The sequence below is a fragment of the Eurosta solidaginis genome, chromosome 4, assembly GCF_040869045.1.
Source record: "Eurosta solidaginis isolate ZX-2024a chromosome 4, ASM4086904v1, whole genome shotgun sequence".
NCBI classification, from domain to species: Eukaryota; Metazoa; Arthropoda; class Insecta; order Diptera; family Tephritidae; genus Eurosta; species Eurosta solidaginis.
This window is the reverse complement of record NC_090322.1, coordinates 14,006,863-14,021,862: the sequence shown is the minus strand read 5'-3', so window position 1 is coordinate 14,021,862 and position 15,000 is coordinate 14,006,863. Positions and strand designations below refer to the sequence as shown.

The window sequence follows — 15,000 nt, the reverse complement described above, 5'->3', positions numbered from 1 at the left end:
CTTAAAATTTATAAAGTTTTTTTTTTTTTCAAATTTTGTCACAAATTAAAGTCAACAATAAAAAAAAAAATTTTCTAAATCAATAAGTTAAAATCTTTTTGCCTAAAAGTTTAAAAAATATTTTCTAAATCAACAAACTAAAAAAAAATTTTTGTTTAAATATTTTTTATTGTTAATAAAATATAAAAACAAAGTTTTTTTCTAAAAACAATTTTAAAAATTATTTTCAAATATTGTTTGTGGAGGAAAATGTAAATGCTTAATGCAAGCAAATTATAAATTTAAAAAAGTAAACAAATTTAGTTTTTTTTTTTTAATTTTGAAATTAGTTATGCTTTTAATGAAAGGAGTTTCAAAAGTTTTTACTTTTCTGCTCTTAAATTTTCTTTTATCAGAAATTAAAATGAAATTTTCACACATTTAAAGAAATAAAAGTTTAACAAATTTAGTTTTTTTTTCAAAAATTTAATTAAAAAAATGTTCATCCCAAATTAAATTATAAGTGAAGAAAAAGGTTTTTCAAAATCAAATGTTTAATTAAAAAAAGAAAAATAAATTTTGACAATGTTTTCAAAACTAAAAAGCCCAAACGCTATTTAAAAAATTTTGATAAAATTGTTCTTTTTGTTTTTATAAAACGTTTATTTCATTGAAAAGCGAATAGAAAAACCTGAAAATTTGGTAAAATAGTGAAAAATCTTGAAATTTGTTTTTTTTTAATTCTTATTATTATACTCAGTTGAGCAGAGCTCACAGAGTATATTAAGTTTGATTGGATAACGGTTGGTTGTACATATATAAAGGAATCGAGATAGATATAGACTTCCATATATCAAAATAATCAGGATCGAAAAAAAATTTGATTGAGCCATGTCCGTCCGTCCGTCCGTCCGTTAACACGATAACTTGAGTAAATTTTGAGGTATCTTGATGAAATTTGGTATGTAGGTTCCTGAGCACTCATCTCAGATCGCTATTTAAAACGAACGATATCGGACGATAACCACGCCCACTTTTTCGATATCGAAAATTTCGAAAAACCGAAAAAGTGCGATAACTCATTACAAAAGACAGATAAAGCGACGAAACTTGGTAGATGGGTTGAACTTATGACGCAGAATAGAAAATTAGTAAGATTTTTGACAATGGGCGTGGCACCGCCCACTTTTACAAGAAGGTAATTTAAAAGTTTTGCAAGCTGTAATTTGGCAGTCGTTGAAGATATCATGATGAAATTTGGCAGGAACGTTACTACTATTACTCTATATGTGCTAAATAAAAATTAGCAAAATTGGATGAAGAACACGCCCACTTTTTAAAAAAAAATTTTTTAAAATTCAAATTTTAACAAAAAATTTAATATCTTTACTGTATATAAGTAAATTAAGTCAAAATTCAACTCCAGTAATGATATGATGCAACAAAATACAAAAATAAAAGAAAATTTCAAAATGGGCGTGGCTCCGCCCATTTTCATTTAGTTTGTCTAGAATACTTTTATTGCCATAAGTCGAACAAAAATTTACCAATCCTTCTCAAATTTGGTAGGAGCATAGATTCTATGACGGTAACTCTTCTCTGTGAAAATGGGCGAAATCGGTGGAAGCCACGCCCAGTTTTTATACACAGTCCACCGTCTGTCCTTCCGCTCGGCCATTAACACAATAACTTGAGCAAAATCCGATATATCTTTACTAAACTTATCCCACGTACTTACCTGAGCTCACTTTTTCTTGGTATAAAAAATGGGCGAAATCTGACCATAACCACGCCCACTTTATCGATATCGAAAATTACGAAAAATGAAAAAAATGCCATAATTCTATACGAAACACGAAAAAAGGGATGAAACATGGTAACTGGATTGGTTTATTGACGCAAAATATAACTTTGGAAAAACCTTTGTAAAATGGGTGTGACACCTACCATATTAAGTAGAAGAAAATGAAAAAGTTCTACAAGGCGAAATCAACAGCCCTTGGAATCTTGGCAGGAATACTGTTAGTGGTATTGCATATATAAATAAATTAGCAGTACCCGACAGATGATTTTCTGGATCACCTGGTCCACATTTTAGTCGATATCGCGAGAACGCCTTCACATATACATCTAAGGGCCACTCGTTTTTAAAACCCTCATTAATACCTTTAATTTGATATCCATATCGTACAAAAACATACCAGAGTCACCCCTGTCCCACCCTAATGGCGATATCTCGAAAAGGCGTCCACCTATAGACCTAATGCCCCCTCCCTCTTAAAATGCTCAGTAACACCTTTCGTTTGATACCCATATCGTACAAACATTCTAGAGTCACCCCTGGCCCACCCTAATGGCGATATCTCGAAAAGGCGTCCACCTATAGACCTAGTGTCCACTCCCTCTTAAAATGCTCAGTAACACCTTTCGTTTGATACCCATATCGTACAAACATTCTAGAGTCACCCCTGGCCCACCCTAATGGCGATATCTCGAAAAGGCGTCCACCTATAGACCTAATGCCCACTCCCTCTTAAAATGCTCAGTAACAGCTTTCGTTTGATACCCATATCGTACAAACATTCTAGAGTCACACCTGGCCCACCCTAATGGCGATATTTCGAAAAGGCGTCCACCTATAGAACTAAGGATTACTCCCTTTTAAAATACTCATTACCACCTTTCATTTGATACCCATATCGTACAAACACATTCTAGAGTCACCCTGGCCCACCCTAATGGCGATATCTCGAAAAGGCGTCCACCTATAGACCTAATGTCCACTCCCTCTTAAAATGCTCAGTAACACCTTTCGTTTGATACCCATATCGTACAAACATTCTAGAGTCACCCCTGGCCCACCCTAATGGCGATATCTCGAAAAGGCGTCCACCTATAGACCTAATGTCCACTCCCTCTTAAAATGCTCAGTAACACCTTTCGTTTGATACCCATATCGTACAAACATTCTAGAGTCACCCCTGTCCCACCCTAATGGCGATATCTCGAAAAGGCGTCCACCTATAGACCTAATGCCCACTCCCTCTTAAAATGCTCAGTAAATAGAACTAAGGATTACTCCCTTTTAAAATACTCATTACCACCTTTCATTTGATACCCATATCGTACAAACACATTCTAGAGTCACCCCTGGCCCACCCTAATGGCGATATCTCGAAAAGGCGTCCACCTATAGACCTAATGCCCACTCCCTCTTAAAATGCTCAGTAACACCTTTCGTTTGATACCCATATCGTACAAACATTCTAGAGTCACCCCTGGCCCACCCTAATGGCGATATCTCGAAAGGGCGTCCACCTATAGACCTAATGCCCACTCCCTCTTAAAATGCTCAGTAACACCTTTCGTTTGATGCACATATCGTACAGACACCCCTGGTGGAACACCCCCTATGGAACTAAGGATCACTCCTTTTCAAAATACTCATTAACAGCTTTCATTTGATACCCATATCGTACAAACACATTATAGAATCACCCCTGGTCCACCTTAATGGGGACATCTCGAAAAGGCGTCCACCGATAGACCTAAGGCCCACTCCCTCTTAAAATGCTCAGTAACACCTTTCATTTGATACCCATATCGTACAAACAAATTCTAGAGTCAGCCCTGGTCTACCTTTATGGCGATATCCCTAAATGGCGTTCATCCATAGAACTATGGCCTACTCTCTCTTAAAATACTCTTTAATACCTTTCATTTGATACACATGTTATACAACCACATTCCAGGGTTACCCCAGATTGATTTTCCTTATTTTGTCTCCATAGCTCTCAACTGAGTATGTTATGTTCGGTTACACCCGAACTTAGCCTTCCTTACTTGTTTTTAGATAAAGTTGTTTATTACTTGTCATAAATAAGAAAAGAAAAATGTAAATAATTTAAATACTACCAAACGCCCATTCTCGCTTCACCAAAAATTTACGTACACATAACCTTTGCACCATACACAAAAAGAGACCTCATACAGATTGGGTACTTGCAGCAAGGAAAAGTTGCGCTACTCCAGTGATTGCTGTTGCAAGCATGTATGTGTGTGTGTGTGCGTTTACGTGTAGTGGAAGCAAATAGTGATTTGTATGCTAACCGGAAGTGAACGAGTTGAATGGTTTGCAAGGACGTCCAAGCACCATAGCGCACAGCAATTGGATGCGAATGCAAAAGCAAAGTCAAAATAAAACAAAAAGGAGAAAAATAAAATAAAAAAAAATATAGCGCTTTCATAATCCATGCAGGCGTGGAAGCATTTGCAATGCGAAATATAATGGAAATGAAAACTGCAAATCAGTTATGTAAAATGGATATATTTACATTATAAAATGCATGTATAAATGGGTGTTTGCTGAAGACTGGGTGTATAACATTTGTGTGGTTGTATGCATGTGCGTACGATATATTATAGAGGGATAAATTCATTTTTCACATCTATCCAACTATATACTAGGAATAAATATAAAACTATGTATATATCCATTTTATTCACGCGCTTTGCAAAATTCATGCAGCGATGTTGCAAGGATTCACTTGGGAGCAATGCTAATTTGCTACTAAGGGCAGTAATTGAGTGGCGCTTTAATTTTTTTTGAAAAAGGCATAAATGAAAATAAACGGTTTAGTGAAAGAGCAAGGTGAAAGTAGGTAAAATCACAGTGTATAGGACCTATAATATTAATAAGGCTAGAAACAACTTGAAATGCAGCATTTTAGTGTGCACTAAAAGGCCACAAGCAGTTCGGAAGAATTTTAAGGCCAATTTGGTGGTAAATGCTGTTTATATGAAGAATATATTAGTAGTTGAAGAAAATGTACTATAGCACTGTTGAAAAGTAATATTTATGAATTGAATAAAAAAATTGTGTAATAGTGGAAATCAAAAATACAACCGAAGAGTGATGAAAATATAAATAAAGAGTAGTGAAATAAAAAAAAGTAGTTAGTAGCAGAAATCAAACTCATTAATGAAGAGTAGAAACAGTCTAAGACTTTTACCTCAAAGAGAGTAAAAAAATATTAATAACAACAAGAAAAGTAGTATGAGTAAAACAAGGAGTAAATAAAAAAAGTAGTAGAAAACAAGCAAAATTTTGTAAATATAAGCACTGTAGTTGCAACATCAAGTTACATAATAGTGTAAAAAAATGTAGTATTTATTGACAGAAAAAGTAGTATAGTAGTAAAAGAAAATTTTCTATAAAAGTTACAAACAAATAATAATATTAGCGTAAAAGTATATGAAAAAAAAGTTGTATTGTATCGCTAGTAATAAGGTTTATTTCTAGTTGATTTTTGATGATTAAACTAAAAAGGAGTAGAGGAAAGAGTGTTAATAGCTTAAGAGTGGTAAGTAATAAAGGCAAAGTAATAAAAAGAATAAAAAAGTAGTAAATAGAGGGATGGATTATTACGAAAAGATAGTAATGAAATTGTTGCTGATAGATACAGTATAATAGTGAATAGAAAAAAATATAATAAAAGTAGTAATAACTTACTATAGAAGTAGGAATTAAAAAAAGACTTTAAAAATAAAATAATAATAATTACTGTGTAGTCAAGCAAACATTTTAATAGCATTACTAAGGAAAAGTTTCTATTTGGAAAAAGGTAATATAGTAGTAATTAGGAGAAAAGTAGTAAACAATTAATAGCGTACTAGTATATGCAAAAACTGTGTAGCAGAAGGAAAAAATAGTAAAGTAGTAGCTAGGAAACAGTAGTACATGAATAGGAAAAGAATTATTACCTCACATATTTTAGATGTAATATGAAAAGTAGTATAAAAAGTGAATATAAATGAACAGTATAAATAAATAGCTTAAGAGTAATATGTAATAAAAGCAAAGTATATATAATAATGAAAAAAGGGGTAAATATAAAAAATTAGTATATAAAGGAATATAATATTACGAAAAGGTAGTAAAGTAGTAATGAAACTGTTGTAGGAAGATACAGTATAGTAGTAAATATAAAAATATATAAAAAAGTAGTAGAAAAATAATTTAAAAAAATATAAAAAAAGCTATGCATATAGAAAAAATTCAGTAATAGTCAAATAAACATTTTTATAGTGGACTAAAGAAGAAGTTGTAGCTGAAAAAAGTAGTATGGGAGTAATTAGGAAAAAAAGAGTAAAGTCCGTAGTATGATGATGCGTACAAAAATTCCGTGACTAACTAACTAAGCATTTCTCTATCTAGTTCTTTGCTCATAAATAAATAAAAAAAGTATTGCTAAATAAATTCACTTCGTAGAAGTGATTAGTACTTTGAATTGAGACTAATTCTAGCGAAAATGCTAAGAGAGCCGCAAAATGGTAGCTAACTGCCCGGCAATTCTAACGCTATCTCCAATTATAGAGAAATCATAGTATTATGGAAATTTTCTGTACTTCAAACGCAATTTTATATAAAATTCGCAACTGACTAATTCACATACTCACATATAAATGTTGCAATCTGTGAGTGTTTTGCACGCTTTTTGAATTTGTGAAATTTGTTCGAAAAAATCGATGGAGTAAAATTTAATTTCACAACAAACTTTCAATAGTCAAATCATATAAACGAATAATACATACAATTTTACACAAATATGTATATTTAAATCTTTTTGCACTAGGGATCTTACGGTGCTGCCATTTCGAAAATATCGAAACTTTCTACTGAATTAGACATCTCATCTCGTATTAAAGTACAATGGGTTGAATGCTTTTGGCAGTTATGAGGCGACTTTAGTTTTACTTTCTCTAAACTAAATATATATTCATATAGTATGCCGGCTTCAATCCTTTTTTGACTTCGCTTTCGGTTCTGATTCCGATAAAGCGTACATGAAAGATGCGATATTGATTCCTGTGTGCTGCTAGATATCCCTAATTTGCACTAATACAAACATATATAAAATATCAAATAGCATACATATATTTGCATATATATCCACATTTAAAATTCAATTAACAATTTTAGATGAGCATACAACTAGTCCAGTTGTTTTATATTTATAACGTACAATGCAAGCCAACAAAAACTAGCATGAGCGAGCCACATTTGGCCTTTTGCAGCAAAGCAATTTATATAGGAAATTTTATTTGATTTACATTTTTAGTTAACTCGTTAGAGTTCAGTGGTTTGTCTCGGTTTTTTTTTCGGAATGGACACAAACACATACATACATACACACGTACTACGCCATCTCTCATTTAGTTGGCATTGCTATAGCTTGCTAAGCAATGCCTTTACGCCTAAAGATAGGCTATGCAATGTTGAAAAATAGCAATGAGCAGGTAATCGGTCGCTTGAAAGACAGGAAGTGGATATTTGAAAACATTCTTATATGTAGTTTAAACTAAAGTGAAAATAAAATGCTTTTAAATACAATGTGTATTTAGTTGAAATAACGATTGAATTGAATGTTTGAGAAAGTAGCTGAAGAAGACGTAGTGAAATTTCTTAAATTCTTGTTTGGAAGTTTATAGTTATTTCTTTGAGTAGAATTTAGTGACAAGCAGAAAAGAGCACAAATAGTTTGAATAAATATTTAAACTACGAATAAGGTAACAAAATTACATCAGTAATTAAAGAGTTCTACATAAAAGTACAGGGATGGATTCAGTAAATATGAGTTTTGAGATGCACACTCTTTTTCGTATAAATTGTATGAAAGAAAAATGTACATTTCAAAATTCGCAGAAACTAAATCTATCCTCAGAAATCTGCATGGTAACAAAAACTTTTGAAAAATTTAAAGAAAAATCAAAATTTTTATAGTAAATACCACAACTCATACAAATTGCGGTATATTGAAACGATTTTCCATCATCCCTAGTCAAATTCGTTTTCGAGACAAACCGCTTTTGGAGTTATGCCATCTGCAGCATCTCTCGAGAACGAAAAATGACAATGAAGATGCTACAAGCGCCGAAACTCATTTGTCTCCAAACTAATTTTGACTAGAGATATCGGAAAATCTTTCCAAAATACAAAAATATACACGCTGTCGGAAAATCATTGAGACGTAATGAGTCGCACAAATTACTTCCAAATTTTAAAATGTACGAAAATTTTAGCTATTTTTTAAGATTTTAAAATTAAATGACAGCCTTCTTTAAAAATATTTGAATTAAATTTGATTCTAAAATCTTTTTGATTTTTAGTGAATATTTCTCTTACTGATTGGTGAGCAAATTAATGAAACATTATTTAATTCTTTATTTCTCTACCTTTTGTAATTATTTATGAATCAGGTGGCAACCTTTTGCTGAGAATTTTGCCTTTTGAGTATTTATTTCCGATAATATATTTGTGTTAAAATAAGAATGTCGTCTAATATTTTTTGAAAAAAAAACTTTGTAAATTGTCTGCCATTTCAAATTTGCTTATGAAATAGTTGGTAACTTTGTCTTTGAAAAATTTGCTTAGAAATTCAGAAGAGTTTGTTACTGAAAAAGTGTTTTCCAGTTTTAGAAGGAGCTTCCTAACCAGAGTGAGGCTAAAACACGGTTAAAAAAATTTGCTGCGTTCATAAATTTATTTATAACTCAGGTGGCAACCCTTTTTGTAAAATATTATCTTTTTAGCTATTTTTGTTCAGAAATTGCATTTGAGGTTTAAATAAGCAATTATTTTACTATTTTGTGCGAAAATAAACTTACGGTTTGAACATTTCTTTCTCTTATTAAGTTTGTTTATGAACCAAGTGGCAATACTCTTTTTACCTCTTTAGAAATTTTACTCAGCAAGGCTACTTTGGTTTATATAAAGATTTCCCCTACCGTTTGATGACCAATCACTTGTTTACGAATCTCTAATTCTTTTGTTATATTGCATCTTTTTATGAATCGAATGGCAACCTCTTTCTAAAATATTTTCCAACTTTCCCAATGTGATCATAGAGAAATGTCGGTTTTTAGTGAGATTCCTCCCAATACTTTATGAATAACAGCGATTGCAGCTTTCCAACTGACGTGTCTATTCAAATTCAGTTTTTGCATCAGTTGGCAACTTTGTTTTGTGAAAAATTTTTCCTTTGAAATTTGATTCAATGAGTAAAATCATAAAATACTTAAATTTAGGTAGCTTTCTCTAGCAATATAATTCAATCAAATTTCACTAATAAATTAGTCGAAGCTATTTAGCTCTTCATTTCAGGTTTTGGTGTTGCCATCTATAACATTTTTAAATTGTTATTGAATATACTTTTACTCAAACCTTCTTTAAATTCCAAAATCAAATTTGGTGCTCTCCGTTATAATAAAAAAAAATTATAAACAAAATATAATAATAAACCTCAAAATTGCCAATTTTGGCGATAAATGGTAACACTGTTTTGAAAATAACTATGCTAGCATATTTTAGTTGTGGAAAAAATATATTTTTGCGCTTGTTGTGAAAGATAATTTTCTTGAAAATCTAAGAAAATTTTGAATTTTTTAACATTTAGTTTATTAATTTCAAAATTTTGTTTAATTCACGAGCTTTAAAGCTTTCAAAAAAAGTTTTCTTTTAACCAAGATTGTACCGCCTTTGTCATTGGCCAGGTCATTGCGTCACATATAAATGTTATCTTGACTAGTGCGTCACCTAGCGGAATTTTGTTTTTTATAGGTTGTATTGTCACCAGGCCTCAAGTCTCTAGGTAACCGGGAAGTTAGTTAAATATGGATTGAAAGATTCCCAAATTAAAGTTTGTTTTCTTACCATCTCGATCCGCGTGCGCCACCTAGCGATTTTTTTTGATCAAAGGTTGCATTATCACCGGGTTCTGACCCACGGCCCAACTTCCAACTCTAGCTCACCGGCAAGTTACTCAAAAATTGATCGCAAGATTCCCCTCGTTTTTCAGGGATTTGAAGTTATCTCAACTAGCACACCACCTAGCGGAACTTCGTTTCTATAAATTGTATCGTCACCAAGCCTCGAACTGTGTGCCAAGTTTCAAGTTTCTAGGTCACCGGGAAGTTAGTTAAAAATGGATTGAAAGATTCCCAAATCAAAATTAATTTTCTTAATATCTCGATCCATGCTCCACCTAGCGAAATTTTTTGATCAAATATTGCATTGTCACCGGGTTCTGACTCACGGCCCAAGTTTCAGGTCTCTAGCTCACCGGGAAGTTACTTAAAAATCGATCGCAAGATTCCCTTCGTTTTTTCAGGGATTTTCGTTTATCTCGATTCGTCTGCCACCTGGCGGCATTTGGTTTTCCACGAATTGTAGTGCCATCGACTCGCAAACTGTGTGCTAAGTTTCAACTTTCTAGGTAACCGGGAAGTTAGTTAGAAATGGATTGAAATATTCCCAAATCAATATTAATTTTCTTAATATCTCGATCCATGCGCCACCTAGCAAAATTTTTTTGACAGAATATTTTATTGTCAACGGGTTCTGACTCACGGCTCAAGTTTCATATATCCAGCTCACCGAAATGTGACTAAAAAATTGATCGCAAGATTCCCCTCGTTTTTCAAGGATTTGTAGTTATCTCACTTAGCGCGCCACCTAGCGGAATTTTGTTTTCTGTAAATTGTATTGTCACCAAGGCTCAAACTAAGTGCCAAGTTCAAGTCTCTAGGTCACCGGGAAGTTTGTTAAAAATGGATTGAAAGATTTCCAAATCAAAAGTAATTTCCTTAATATCTCGATCCATGCGCCACCTAGCGACATTTTTTTGATCAAATATTGTATTGTCACCGGGTTCTGACTCATGGCCCAAGTTTCAGGTCTCTAGCTCACCGGGAAGTTACTTAAAAATCGATCGCAAGAGTTCCTGCGTTTTTTCAGGGATTTTCGTTTATCTCGATTCGTCTGCCACCTGGCGGCATTTGGTTTTCCACGAATTGTAGTGCCATCGACTCGCAAACTATGTGCTAAGTTCCAACTCTCTGGATCACCGAGAAGTTAGTTAAAAGTCGATCGCAAAATTTCCATTTTAAAATAAATTTTCTGTATATCTCGATTCGTGCGCCACTTAGCGGATTTTTTTTTCACTTGCATTGTAATGTCTCCCAGATCTGAACTATGCTCTAAGTATCAAGTGTCTAGCTCATCGGGAAGTTACCGAAAAAGACTTCTGTGGGTTAAAAATTCGTATGGAAATGAGGGGACAAACATGAAAGCGACTTAATATAAAGGTATAAAATTGAAAATTTTCAAGAAATAAAAATTTCTTGATTTACCAGCAATTGGGAGTTTTAGTTTGGCAAATGAAACTAAATTTATTATTTGTCCCTTTGCAAACTTTCGTTCATTTTTGTTTTTTTCTTTTAAGAAGGTTTTTCTAAATTTTAAAATTGTTTTTAAGTTATTTTTCCAAAATGTATGTTTTAATTTATTTGATTCCCTAATTTATGCAACACTTGCTTTCACCTTTTTTGATTTTTTTTAAAATTTCAGTACTTTAAAATTTTTTTATTGAATTTTTAATTTGATTTTTTTGAATTTTTTCAAGTTTCCGTACTTTTCAAATTTTTTAATTAATTTCATAAATTTATTTCAGTCATTTTTAAATATAAATATTTAAGACTTTATTATAAAAGTTTTTTTATTTTAAAAAGAGATGTTTTTTAATAAAAACTTTTTTTTTTTTTAGTATAAAATGTTTTTAGTTAAATTGCTTTAAATTAAAAATAAAATTTTATAAAAAACTAAAAAAGTTTAGTTTAATAAAAAATGTACTTTTTAATGAAGGAGAAAGAAATTTTTGAGATATATAAGACGAAAGAAGCATTTTGGTAAATATTTGCTATTTTTTTATAAAAACAATAATTTTAAATTGGTAAAGTTTCAGTTCTAATATTTTAAAAATTTTTAGAAATAAGATTTGTTTTCTTCAATAATTTGGGAAAAATTTAAACAACGTGACATCAGGACGGACAAGGCGACAGCTGTTTCGATTATACCTTGTAAATCTCTTCAAAGCCTTTTATCCCGGGAGTAGGATTCGAACCCGCAATCCTACGATAGTTGGAATGGTTACAAACGCATTCAGCCACGTCATGCCTTAGTTGATGTAAAGTTTTCCCAATTGCCTTCCTTTGCATATATTAGTCTTCTACACATCACATACTTCGTATGTAGTTATGTGTTGAAGTTATGCATGTTTGTAAGGCGGTTTTCAGAGAAACTAGTTGCTATTTTTGTTCTATTTATAGAACTTCCTTGATAAAAGATCTTATAAAAAAGAAGTGTTCTTTTAAATTAAATTTCCTGTATGAAAAACTAAAAAAAAATGTTTTAAAAAATTAATAAATAAAATGTATTAAAATATATTTCCTTTTTACTGAAGGAGAAAGAAATTTTTCAAATTAATAAAAACAATTTTATGGTAAATTTTTATGATTGTTTTTTAGTACATTTAAAAATTATATTTTGAATGACAGTTTTTCGCTTTAACATATTTCAGAAAAAAGTTTATACAAAAATTACAAAGTTAAAAAAATAGTCCGTTTTTATGAATGTGAAAAAAATGTTTGAAAAAAAAAATTAAAAATTTTGTTAAAAAAAGTTGTTTGGTAAATTTTAATTTTTTAAGACAGTTTTTTTCCATCAAAAGTTTTATGGTAATTTTCGTTATTGTTTCGGTAAAACTTAAACTTTAGATTTGTCAAGTAACAAAAAAAAAAAAATGAGAAAGTAATAGTTTTCTTTAACAAAAGATTCTTTTTTTATAAGTGTGTTTGAAATGTTTTCTCTAGGAAAAATTAAAACCATGTTGTAAAAAAACTAATAAATAAATAAAAAGGACATATTTTTGGAAACTTTTATTGTTTTTTTAAAAAAATAGACAGAGCAATTAAGAACTATTTTTTAATAAAAAGTATAATAAAAAATTAGTTTTTTCAAAAAATGTTGTTTTTCTTTTTTAAATTTGATTTTTTTTAAGAAATGGCCAGGAAATAAAAAAATGTTTTATAAATAAAATTATTTTCTCTATAAAAAATTAAATAAATAAATTATAATAAAAAGAGAAAGACATTTGTGAGATAAATCAGAAATTTTTGGAAAGTTTTTATTATCAATTTTTTTTATGCGTTGAATGTAATTTTATTTTGAAGTATTTTTTTTACATTTTTTTGGAAAAACATTTTCAGATTTATCGTACTTTAGCTTTTCTAGATACACAAACATCTTTTTTTGGAATTATTTATTTTTCTATAAATTATCTTGAATTTTTTTCAAATCTTTTTTTTTATTTTCCCCTAACACTTTTGAACACAAAATTTTAATTTTCTTAAGAGCCTACTCTTAAAAAAGACAAGTGGGGTACTCAGTCATTCACTCACTCACTCACTCTCAGCACCACTCACATAATCAACCAATCTTTCCACTTCAAGCTTATGGATTTCTGATGTTTGCAATGACTTGTGGTTTTTCGTTTTCTTTATTATAAGTTAAAATGCACAAGAAGAGGAAGAAGTGGAAACTTGAGTGCTTTGACTGTTATTTCTCATTTACAAAAGATAAATTCATGTTTCCCCACTCTTTATTAAATGCAATGTTAAGTGTTGGAAATTTGTGTACAACACATTAATGAAAGTGTACGAAGGATAGCAATAACATCTGAAAATTTGAAAACAATCATATTTTAAAAACAAAATAATTTTGAAATTTTTAAATCACTTAAATGTGTGGAAGAAATATTTTTTAGTTTGCTTAAAATCCAGAAGGTATTCTCATCGGCGCCCAACGTTGGGAAGGACCAAGCGTACAATTAAAGTTCTTGATGTTTTCAATTGACGCCAGTTACGCAAACGAAAAGTTGGCTGGGGCTTTTCCGGAAGATTTATGGTCCTAGACATGATGCCTACGACGAGTATCGAAGGATGTATAAGGATGAGCCGTATGAGCTTTACGCAGATATGAAGATAATGCAGCGAATAAAAATTCAAAGGCTTTGCTTGGTAGGTCATGTTATGCGAATGGACGGAGAGGATCCGGCCAATAAAGTAAGTTGGGAGGGGTGTTGGGGGCGGGGCACCACATAGTTGACATAGACAGGGATGCCCTTGGTACTCCCAATTGGCACCAGTTATCGCGAAACTGGGATATATTGCGTGACTTCTTCAATTAATGATGATGACTGGGGCGCTTTATTGAACGTTCAAGATCCTGTAAACGGTTAAGAAAGTTGTTATTTTTGTGAACTGTTTGAGTCTACAGAGCGACACCTGCCGGTGGGTGTTTTTGTTAGAAAGATCTGACTCTCAAAAATTTTTCAGGGAAAAGTTAAGTGTGCTAAAAAGTAAAATTGCGCTCCAAAGGTTCAAAACAATTAATTAAATTTTTTCCCAACACAGGGTGTTACAAATGCCTAAAAACGTAACTGACAGTTTCATTAAGTAAATCAAGTCCATATGCTAGAAAGTCTCCGTCGATCTGTCTACATTTCGCAATCTAGATAAATAAAGCCTTACGACTGCCTCTATTTCTAAGAAACTCTCCGCGGATGATCTGCAAATTCAACGTCAAAGGTGCTACCGGATTCACAGAATCGCATGCTTCTGGGATATAACATATTACATGATATCGTTGTTATAGATTCTAAATCCCTTCCGTAACCAATCCCTTCTTTCGCGCGTCATGGCAAACAATTGAATAACTTTATTGTATTTGTTAATATTTAATGAGCTTATAAGCACATTTAGTGAGCAAATAAGCCCTTGGAGTGCAGTTATTTATTTTTCGAAAGCGCGGAAATGTTATGCGCATGCAGTGATATTAAGTTAAGTGCTTTCAAAATATTATTTGCCGTTTTCGTGTCACTCTTCTCAAACGTACACTGTGAGCATGCAGGCAATGCGCGCAACTTCAACACGAATGATTGCACACAGATTTCCGCACGCGATAGCTGCAATTGCACCTATAACGCGTATAAATCATTTCCGGTTTATTGTAGCAATACTGAAGACACAGCGCGCGTACGTATCACAGTGCAAGATACAGATGTAGTTGATATTCAATGTCAAGGACTTATAGGTGTTGGGTGCAATGGACTTACTTGCGCGCTT

General features: G+C 31.8%; 1 protein-coding gene across 1 annotated transcript in view; it reads right to left on the bottom strand.

The window, feature by feature from the left end:
* The window catches only part of LOC137249091 (protein tweety), a 295,423-nt gene that overhangs the window by 154,880 nt on the left and 125,543 nt on the right, over positions 1-15,000 (bottom strand). The window lies entirely within an intron of this gene.